The sequence below is a fragment of the Balaenoptera acutorostrata genome, chromosome 4 (genome assembly GCF_949987535.1).
Source record: "Balaenoptera acutorostrata chromosome 4, mBalAcu1.1, whole genome shotgun sequence".
Lineage (NCBI taxonomy): Eukaryota > Metazoa > Chordata > Mammalia > Artiodactyla > Balaenopteridae > Balaenoptera > Balaenoptera acutorostrata.
In genome coordinates, this window is record NC_080067.1 from 74,072,557 (window position 1) to 74,084,678 (window position 12,122).

A 12,122-nucleotide genomic window follows, 5' to 3' on the forward strand; every position below is an offset into this window, starting at 1 on the left:
AATTTAGCATGATACATTCCACATATTTTCTCTGGGGAGGGAGAATTTAAGACAAGAATTTGGACAGAATTATCTAGGAACATATTCTCTTTTTAAAAAAATCTCACAGTTAATTCACAAGTACCTATTTATCCCCAACCAGGTAACCATCAGTGAGCCAAGAGATATGGGGGATAAAATCATTAAGAAGCTGTGTTCCATAATGGTTATAAATGCTGGTTAAAATGAATAATTATACCACCATTCATTATCTTTATTTAAACCATCTCTATTTACTAAGAAATTAATTTTAAGAAAACATTATTCATCATAAAATGTATTTAAAGAAATATTTGCAGTGTTATCCAACCAGGTTAAATGTGCTTTGGTCACCTACTTTAGAAAAAAAAAAAAAATAATACATTTTGCTCCACCATATAATATTGGGACTTCCAAGCTCTGGGCTCCAGTCTCCCCCATGTAAGATGCTGAGATTAGTTATGTCTGAGATCCTTTCCTCTTAAACATTCTGTTGCAATATTCTGCTGAACACTTTCTTTTTTTTTTTTTTAACATCTTTATTGGAGTATAATTGCTTTACAATGGTGTGTTAGTTTCTGCTTTATAACAAATTGAATCAGCTATACATATACATATATCCCCATATCTCCTCCCTCTTGTGTCTCCCTCCCACCCTCACTATCCCACCCCTCTCAGTGGTCACAAAGCACTGAGCTGATCTCCCTGTGCTATGCGGCTGCTTCCCACTAGCTATCTATTTTACATTTGGTAGTATATATATGTCCATGCCACTCTCTCACTTTGTCCCAGCTTACTCTTCCCCCTCCCCGTGTCCTCAAGTCCATTCTCAACGTCTGCATCTTTATTCCTGTCCTGCCCCTAGGTTCTTCAGAACCTTTTTTTTTTTTTTTAGATTCCATATATGTGTTAGCATACGGTATTTGTTTTTCTCTTTCTGACTTACTTCACTCTGCATTACAGACTCTAGGTCCATCCAACTCACTACGAATAACTCAATTTCATTTCTTATTATGGCTGAGTAATATTCCATTATATATGTGTACACCTTCTTTATCCATTCATCTGTTGATGGACACTTAAGTTGCTTCCATGTCCTCGCTATTGTAAATAGAGCTACAATGAACATTGTGGTACATGACTCTTTTTGAATTATGGTTTTCTCAGGGTATATGCCCAGTAGTGGGATTGCTGGGCCATATGGTAGTTCTATTTTTAGTTCTTTAAGGAACCTCCATACTGTTCTCCATAGTGGCTGTATCAATTTACATTCCCACCAACAGTGCAAGAGGGTTCCCTTTTCTCCACACCCTCTCCAGCATTTATTGTTTGTAGATTTTTTGATGATGGCCATTCTGACTGGTGTGAGGTGATTCCTCATTGTAGTTTTGATTTGCATTTCTCTAATGATTAGTGATGCTGAGCATCCATTCATGTGCTTGTTGGCCATCTGTATATCTTCTTTGGGGAAATGTCTATTTAGGTCTTCTGCCCATTTTTGGATTGGGTTATTTGTGTTTTAGATATTGAGCTGCATGTGCTGCTTGTAAATTTTGGAGATTAATCCTTTGTCAGTTGCTTCATTTGCAAATATTTCTCCCATTCTGAGGGTTGTCTTTTCATCTTGTTTATGGTTTCCTTTTCTGCGCAAAAGCTTTTAAGTTTCATTAGGTCCTATTTGTTTATTTTTGTTTTTATTTTCATTTCTCTAGGAGCTGGGTCAAAAAGGATCTTGCTGTGATCTATGTCATAGAGGGTTCTGCCTATGTTTTCCTCTAAGAATTTTATGGTGTCTGGCCTTACATTTAGGTCTTTAATATATTTTGAGTTTATTTTTGTGTATGGTGTTAGGCAGTGTTCTAATTTCATTCTTTTACATGTAGCTGTCCAGTTTTCCCAGCACCACTTATTGAAGAGGCTGTCTTTTCTCCATTGCATAGTCTTGCCTTCTTTATCAAAGATGAGGTGACCATATGTGCGTGGGTTTATCTCTGGGCTTTCTATCCTGTTCCATTGATCTATACTTCTGTTTTTGTGCCAGTACCATACTGTCTTGATTACTGTAGCTTTGTAGTATAGTCTGAAGTCCAGGACCCTGATTCCTCCATCTCCGTTTTTCTTTCTCAAGATTGCTTTGGCTATTCGGGGTCTTTTGTGATTCCATACAAATAATGAATTTTTTTGTTCTAGTTCTGTGAAAAATGCCATTGGTAGTTTAATAAGGATTACATTGAATCTGTAGATTGCTTTGGGTAGTATAGTCATTTTCACAATGTTGATTCTTCCAATCCAAGAACATGGTATATCTCTCCATCTGTTTGTATCATCTTTAATTTCTTTCATCAGTGTCTTATAGTTTTCTGCATACAGGTCTTTTGTCTCCTTAGGTAGGTTTATTCCTAAGTATTTTATTCTTTTTGTTGCAGTGGTAAATGGGAGTGTTTCCTTAATTTCTCTTTCAGATTTTTCATTATTAGTGTATAGGAATGCAAGTAATTTCTGTGCATTAATTTTGTATCCTGCTACTTTACCAAAATCATTGATTAGCTCTAGTATTTTTCTGGTAGCATCTTTAGGATTCTCTAGGTATAGTATCACGTCATCTGCAAACAGTGACAACTTTACTTCTTCTTTTCCAATTTGGATTCCTTTTATTTCTTTTTCTTCTCTGATTGCTGTGGCTACAACTTCCAAAACTATGTTGAATAACAGTGGTGGGAGTGGACAACCTTGTCTTGTTCCTGATCTTAGTGGAAATGGTTTCAGTTTTTCACCATTGAGAATGATGTTGACTGTGGGTTTGTCATATATGGCCTTTATTATGTTGAGGTAAGTTCCCTCTATGCCTACTTTCTGGAGGGTTTGTAACATAAATGGGTGTTGAATTTTGTTGCAAGCTTTTTCTGCATCTCTTGAGATGATCATATTGTTTTTAGTCTTCAATTTGTTAATACGGTGTCTCACATTGATTGATTTGTGTATATTGAAGAATGCTTGCATTCCTGGGATAAATCCCACTTGATCATGGTGTATGATCCTTTTAATGTGCTGTTGGATTCTGTTTGCTAGTATTTTGTTGAGGATTTTTGCATCTATGTTCATCAGTGATATTGGCCTGTTGTTTTCTTTCTTTGTGACATCTTTGTCTGGTTTTGGTATCAGGGTGATGGTGGCCTCGTAGAATGAGTTTGGGAGTGTTCCTCCCTCTGCTATATTTTGGAAGAATCTGAGAAGAAAAGGTATTAGCTCTTCTCTAAATGTTTGATAGAATTCGCCTGTGAAGCCATCTGGTCCTGGGCTTTTGTTTGTTGGACATTTTTAAATCATAGTCTCAATTTCAGTGCTTGTGATTGGTCTGTTTATATTTTCTATTTCTTCCTGGTTCAGTCTTGGAAGGTTGTGCTTTTCTAGAATTTGTCCATTTCTTCCAGGCTGTCCATTTTATTGACATATAGCTGCTTGTAGTAATCTCTCATGATCCTTTGTATTTCTGCAGTGTCAGTTGCTACTTCTACTTTTTCATTTCTAACATTATTGATTTGAGTCTTCCCCCTTCTTTTCTTGATGAGTCTGGCTAATGGTTTATCAATTTTGTTTATTCTCTCAAAGAACCAGCTTTTAGTTTGATTGATCTTTGCTATTGTTTCCTTCGTTTCTTTTTCATTTATTTCTGATCTGATCTTTATGATTTCTTTCCTTCTGCTAACTTTGGGGGGGTTTTTTTGTTCTTCTTTCTCTAATGAACACTTTCTTATAAGCTATTTGTAGCATGCAAAAATCATCATAAAGAAAAGATAATTCAAGGGTCTTGTCATACATTTTCAGACCCAATGTAATACTGAACACAATAATGGATCCACAGTAGCCTCACAAAAAAAATCATTGATTTAAATTTTGAAATCATCACTGCTTTGTTTAACTTAGAATGGTTACTCTTTTTTCTCAGTAAATCTATTTTGTGTGTGTGTGTCCTAGTTTATTATTCCTTTTCTTCCTTTTTTTTTTTTTTTTTTTTTTTTTTTTTTTTTTTGTGTTTTCATTTTAAACCATTTTCATTTGAAGTGATAAACATGATAGCAGGTTAATATGGTGCAAACAGCATCAGAAGTCAGAAGTCAGACCTGCCAATCTCAGCGGCCAATACACCACACTCCAAACAAAACCATCCCCCTGGGCACCATTCACTGAGTTGTTGAAGCACAGCTGCCCACACTCAACTGTGTGACCTTGGGCAAGTCACTTAACCTCACTGACTCGTAGTTCTTCTGCTGCAATATGAGAATAACAATGTATAAGAAAAAAAAAAAGAATGTTTACCTTATCACATAAGGTTGTTGTGGAGGTCAAATGGCATAATATGTGTGAAAACGCTTTGAAAACTTTAAAGTCACTTGTTCGCTTCCTGGAATATTCCTTTCCTCTCTTCCTTAACAAATCCTGCTCATCCTTCAGAGGCTTCTCTTGACCCTCTTCTGATCTCCTCCCTCTTTCGAACCCCTAGAGCCCTTCATGGAGAGAACTAACCAGTGTACCATCATGTACCTCCTCCCCCTCCCGCCGATTTGACCCTGACGCTTCCACACCTCCATGCTCCACTCATTCCATTCCCGGGCTCCACTAAATACTTTCTCTACTACTTTTTATCGTTCTCTTCATCCTCCAAAGCTGCTTTAAACATTACCAGCCTTTGAAGGCTTCCCTAATATTCTTCCTCCGTAGAGTCAGGAGCGTCTTCATTCATGGTTCCCAGAGTATAAACTTCTGATGGAGTTCTTATCTTCTTTTTTTTTTTTTTTTTTTTTTTTTTCCACACACACACACTGTATTTTATTTTTACAAGAGATAGATAGACTGACACCAAGCATTGTACATGGATGACCACAACAAAAGCAACAATGATTGCAATTACCAAACATGAAACACACTTATACTATGTCATAAAATTGACATTCAGTCCAGTAATCCTCCACTGTAACAGCTCCTTTACTTTGCAGTGAAAATTGATTTGTATATTCTTTTCCTCTGAGTCCTTGTGGGATTTTTTTTTTTTAATTCAGACAGAAAGTCACAAAAATTATACTCATCCTCATCAGTTCACTCAGTCCCATGTAATTAATTTCTTTTTTTTCATCTTGATCTTTTGTTAGCACTTTTATGAGTTCATCAGTTTTTCATTAGAGTTCTGAAAATGCTTATTCATTCAGTTCAGCAGTACAGTCAGTTACCAGAAACCTGTACTTGTCAGAGTCTTTTCCATGAATTTCTTGAAGATGAAACTCTTTTATAGGAACATATTTGCAAAATCATCAGAGTACACCCAGAACTGTCTGTAAATGACAAAAGACTTAAAAATGACCATGGTTAAAGATTTGATGAAAGTTCATAATAATGCAGTTGACAAGAAAATTAGTTATTTCTGAGATATACATTTTAAAGTAATAACTAGGATTATTACTTATAACATTATACCAGAACATATAAGATTTTTAGACGTTTCCTGTAATGTCTGAAACATTTATATTAACATGTTTCCATACATATTTCCATACAAATACAAATATAAGATTTTTAGAAATTTCATGTAATGTCTGAAACATTTATATTAACATATTTCCATACATATTTCCATACAAATACAAATATAAGATTTTTAGAAATTTCATGTAATGTCTGAAACATTTATATTAACATATTTCCATACATATTTCCATACAAATACAAATATAAGATTTTTAGAAATTTCATATAATGTCTGAAACATTTATATTAACATATTTCCATACATATTTCCATACAAATACAAATATAAGATTTTTAGAAATTTCATGTAATGTCTGAAACATTTATATTAACATATTTCCATACAAATAACCCAATGAAAGTTTAGTATTAGTTGTTTTGTTTGTTTTTGTTTTGTTCCTTTTCTTCCATTTATATAGTAGTGACTTTCTGCTTACCCACAATATGTCACTTTCCTCTCCTTGACTGAGCAATCTCCTCTCCTTTTGGTGGATTCCAGGAAGTCTTTTTGGGTGGCTAAACAAATTTAAGAATTTATATAAGCCTTCATCAAACCAGCAAAAGAATTTGTTTCATTCTAACTGGTGACCTGAAGAGTTGAATGGAAAACAGTCATTTAAATATGCTTGCTTGGACAACCCATTTTGCCCAGTCTTGGTTGTTTCACAATGCTACCTTGCCAACAATAAATTTCCTTTCATTTTGCACCACGATATTTTTCAAGATTTCACTGTGAGAAATCTTCTATGTTGTCAATACAGTAAGTAATGGATGAAGTTAGATATTGAACAATTCAGTTTTATTAACTAAATTCTTGATGAACTTAATACACCTAGAGAACCTCAGTGAAAAGAGCAGTGATTTAGGGAGAAAATGCCATTATCATAATGAGATTTCTTCCTTTGACACAAACAATTAGGTGGAATCAATATTTATGAAGCTTTTATCCTGACTTGTATAATTTGTAACTCCTGCCTGGGTATGACTTTTTAGCTCAGCTGTTCTTAAGTCCACTAAGTACTATAACAGGATGAACTCAGAATTATTGCCGCTCCTGGAAGCTTTGCTAGGAAATGTGAGTCGAGAGGAAAAGAGTCCCTGGAAATTGGGGGATGGAGAAACAATCAATTTTGTTGACTGCTGAGATTCAACTTCATACTTAGCTTTGTTATGAGACATCTTCATCAAGCACCCCTTACATCCCATGAACAGATTAATGTCTCTGGGGAGAGAAAATTTAAGACAAGAACTGGGACAGTAGTATCTAGGAACATATTCTCTTTTTTTAAAAAATCTCACAGTTTTTTCACAAGTACCTATTTATCCCCAACCATGTAACCATCAGTGAGCCAAGAGACATGAGGGATAAAATCATTCAAGAAGCTGTGTTCCATAATGGTAAGAACCTATTACTAAGATTCAGAATGCCTAAGTTCAATCTGTGATGCACCACTTGTAAATGTCATGATAATTGGTGAGTCCTGATTTCTTTATCTTCTTCCTCATCCGCTGTTCTTCCCAGTATTTCAAGCTGATGGTACAATCAACAACTGTTCATTGTCTGTGGAGTATTATATACATGTGATTGACCCACACCCAAGCCCTTTGGAGTTGTAGTTTTCTGTGTAGCCAGACATAGAATAGTATGGGACATACTCATTTAGGTCCAACTTGGTGAAGGATATATTTCAGAAGAGAGACTTAGCTGATGACTTTAAAATGAAATCTAGTAGAGCTCCTGAAACAGCCTTCATCCAGTGAAAGAGATTTGAAAAATAATTATGTTGGCTTTCTTGACCTTGATTGGGAAAACTCTGAAGCATGTTCTTCGCCATCATCCCAAATTCCCTAGTAGATTATAGTCCAGTTGTCCACAATGGTATCTTACTTGATAACATACTCTATCGGCTTTCTTCCCTTCCTAGGCTCACTTCTTGTCTCCCCATCTGTCTCTTCTGGCATTTCCTCTCCAATAAACTACCTGTACTTGAATCCTTGTCTCAACGTATGCTTCTGCAGAAAGCAAATTAAGACACCTCTAATAAAATATAATATTCACATATTGTTTTTAACCTCAAAACTCCATTGTACAGAAACTCAACAAACACAAGATATGTGTATGTTGCTTACCTTTTCCCTCACTTACCATATAAGACAAAGAAAAAACTACATTGCTGTAAAAACATAAAGAGCACAAATTAACTTCAGAGACATATTCAACCTGCTCACTGATTTCATCATCTATAGATTAGGTAAAATGATGATTTAACTCTAGCACATTTACAATTTGCAAATAATCTATTTGGGCTAGTAGACATTTGGTGCTATCTAATATATCCATCAGCATATTTGGTCCATGCCAAATGGCTTTGGACAGGATCAAATAGTTCTGCAAATATAAGGACATTTTGGCATAGACCAAATATCTAATGGATCAAATGTCTTATGGACATTTTGGACAGGACCAAATGTCCTGCAAGGATCTACTTGTCACGTATTTTGTTAGTTTATATCTATTCTTGTTTTATCTTGTATGCAATTCAGAAACATACAATAGCCACTAGACTCCATTGCAGTTTCAGAAATTGCCTAAAGCACCATGGAGATATTGATCATAGTTCAAAAGACCTGCTTTGGGGTTCTTTAGCTGCTTGAGCACCAAATAGTCCCCTCCAGTAAACATGGGGAAATTTCATGCTTGTAGTTGCTGCAGATTTCTCATTAACTAATTCCCTAAAGAAGCTTTGCTTCACCTCTGGCAGACCTTTCCTCTCCAGCACATGAGAGATGGGCTACTGACAGGAACGAGAGTGCAACCCATGAAATCAAATGAATGAGAGACTCATAGGAATTACGTGAAGAGAAAGAATCAGCAATCTTCACTTCCCAGTTTAATTAGCTAATGAATGCCTGGACAGGCACTGCGTCATTTATTGAGGCAGAATTCTGTTCCGACCACTCTGTGTGAATACAGAATCATAGATTCTTGGAACCTGAGTTTGCTTTGAATGCTAAGCTTGACATTGAAGGCTGTCCATATCTAGCCTCAACATATCCCTATAGTCTAGCCTCAACCTATCCCTATAGTCGCCTTGCTGACTACATTTCCTCCATATTCTAGTATACTGTGTTTTAGCCTGAGTACTTTAGAAAAGAAAACCTGAGGCAAAATTACATGCAGATGTTTTATTGGAGGGTACTGAAGGGTGACAGAATATGCCACCTTAAAATATACCATTTTGACATAAGGATTATTTTGAGCTAAAGACACATGGAAAAAATCAGGTGAAAGGGCACTGTGACCTCTTCTTTTTCTTCCTGAAGGCAGGAGATAAACCCACTTATGGAACATGCCCTCCTAATACCGAGGGGAAAGTAGCATTCTCAGCACTTAGAGAAATCTATAGAAATAAACCTTGTTAAACTACACTTATCTTTCTGGTCACTTTTCTACCCAATGAACTATCCTAGTTCTAGCCCCACTACCTTGACACATTTTCACAATTTACTACTCTTTGCCCAATTCAGTATATATATGCGTTCAAATCTAGCTGCTTCATTGGGTCTTCAGTTACTTATGAGGGTTCTCTGTCATGTAAAACTCATATTAAATTCACTTTTACGCTTTTCTCCTGTTAATCTGTTTATGTCCATTTAATTCTGAGTCCCAGCTGAAAACCCTAAGAGGTTTAGAGGTACCATTTGCCTCCTGAATGGTACAAAGGAGCACGAGATGAAAAGGGAAAGTAAGGCATGGAAAGAGGGAAACCAAATACAGAGTAATGTGTTGCTGTGCTGGCCACAGTCTCCGATTACTCACCTGAGTCCTGCAGAATATATCTGGACTCTCTTCAAGGGATCACTGCACCTCAAAGGAGTCCTTGGTGGATTGGTAGGGCAAGGGATTCTCTGTTACCTCCATCTCATCTCTTGTATCTTATTGGTCTACTCCATGGAGCGCTCCTTCTCCTGAACATTCAGGCTGTGTTATTCCCCGAGGTTTCCAGTAGGGAAGCTAGAGCCTCCTCAGCTTCATTTCACCAGTAAGCCATGGCAGTTGTTTCTCCCTGTTAATCAGTATGAAACCGAGCGGGGCCTTGTGAGGCTCCTGGGCACAGAGGCCCTTTTGTTCCCCATTTCTTGTAGGCAAGACTTCAGCCTCCATGACCTTCCCTGAGTTCCAAAGGGCAGATTCGAACAGTTGCTTTCAAGGTAGGAACAGCCAAGAAACCACCTGAGGCAAGATTAAAAGGACCAGAGAAGCTCATCAAGATTAGGAGACTGCCCACCTAAGATGACATTTAGGGAGTACAGGCCCTGCTCACACCTTAATCTTGTCAGCAACCCCACCCTCAAACTATTGCTATAAAACCCTTCACCAAATCCACCCAGGTGAGGACATGTAGTTTTTGAGGGCAGGAACCCACTGTGTCCCCCTTTGCCTGGCAAAGAAATAAAGCTATTCCCTTCTGCTTCACCCAAACCTCTGTCTCCCAGATTAGATTCTGCAATGGTGTACAGAGGCTGAGATTTCGGCCTCAAGTACCTTATGCAGGGGGTCATTCATTTGTGTTTGCGGGAGAAGTAGAAATAGTTGGACCTTTATCATCCTGGGAATGGCAAGAGCTATTGCTAAAATCTCTGTGGATTGGAAGCAAGTGCTAGGGCCAGGGACAGAGGTAAAGAGGAGCCACATGAAGATGTTCCAGGGCTTCCCTGGTGGCGCAGTGGTTGAGAATCTGCCTGCCAATGCAGGGGACACGGGTTCGAGCCCTGGTCTGGGAAGATCCCACATGCCACGGAGCAACTGGGCCCATGAGCCACAACTACTGAGCCTGCGCGTCTGGAGCTTGTGCTCTGCAACAAGAGAGGACGCGATAGTGAGAGGCCCGCGCACCGCAATGAAGAGTGGCCCCCGCTTGCCACAACTAGAGAAAGCCCTCTCACAGAAACTAAGACCCAACACAGCCAAAAATAAAAATAAATAAATAAAAATTAAAAAAAAAAAAGATGTTCCAAGTGACAGGGCAGCTTGAATTGCAACATGGACCCACTACAGAACACTCTCTTGTACAGGGCCACATGCAAAACATGCAGCCTCTAAGTCACAGTTAAAGGTCACAGTAGTATTACCATTTGCTATAAATGTTACCCCCAAAATTTAAAGGGGCTCACACGTGCTATATCTCTTTTTGTCATGTAGGAGTTGCAAGAGGCAAAATCATATTTATTAATTTTATTTAAAGCAATCTCAATCTTGCCATTATTGAGAATTAGTGTTGAATACTTCTTTGTTGGAGGAGGCTTTCTTGTGCGTTTCAGCATGTTTAGTTGCTTCCATGGCTTCTACCCACTTTAGTTATTTCCCTGACTTCTACCCCTGATGCCCACTAGATGCTACCCACTCACCTTGATTTTTGAAAACCAAAAATGTCACCAGACATTGCCAAATGTCTCTCGGGGGCAAAAATTTTCCCCGGTTCATAACCATTGCTTTAGAGGGAAGGACTCAGTGTGCTCCAGATCACCAGACCCAAAACACATGACTCCTGAATCTTTGTAGTGTTTCTTTCCACTTTCTGGCATATATGTGTCTTACTAAAGTATTGAGAATACTTGTTCACTCTTGCTTACCAGGCCAATCAGAATGATTAGAATGATGTCATCTATAGAGTAGACCATTGGGATATTCTGTAGAATGTGAGAACGACCATTATGGTCAAGACAATTGAGGACTAGATTCCGAAAGAGTATTACAGTTAACATAACCATGGAAAGGCAAACTGTGCTTGATCTTCTATGCTAAATGGATCGTTAATTTGATAAGAGCACACCAAATGTCAGAGACTGGGTTAATAAAGATAATAATCAGCTATTGGGAGTCAATTCTCAATGGGTATCCCACATATCTGCGTAACTTGTAAGCAGAGACACTGACTTTTTTTTTTTTTAAATATCTTTATTGAGTAAAATTGCTTCATAATGGTGTGTTAGCTTCTGCCCCACAATAAAGTGAATCAGCCATACATATACATAGATCCCCATATCTCCTCCCTCCCGCATCCCCCTCCCACCGTCTCTATCCCATCCCTCCAGGTGGTCACAAAGCACGACTTTCTTTATTCTAAACTATCTTTCAAAGGATGATTGTATAGTAAACAGCCTTGGAAGATAGAGAAAGCATCCCCTTTCAGAGCCAATAGTAGGTGTATTTACAGTCCAGTATAAGAAAGACAGTATCTCCCATCAAGGCAAATGTCAACCAGGCTTACTTCCCATTATAAAAGATTCAGGATCCTTAAGCTTGAGGTTCCTTTCCTATAATACACCCCATTGAGTGTGAAGGAATCACCTGGTTGTCTTTGTATCATCCTGTGTGAACTGGGGTTTGGGGAACTGGTGTAAATATTGATACTCTGTCTACTGCTATTTCTGTAAGTAGTACACTAATTTTATTATTTCTGTTAGTAGTACTATTTCTGTAAGTAGTACACTAATTTTGTCTCTAACCCAGGAATCTCCTATTTTCTGCCAGTGTCCAAGAAACTGTGACAGGCTAACTTATTAGTTTGCAAGTGGAGTAA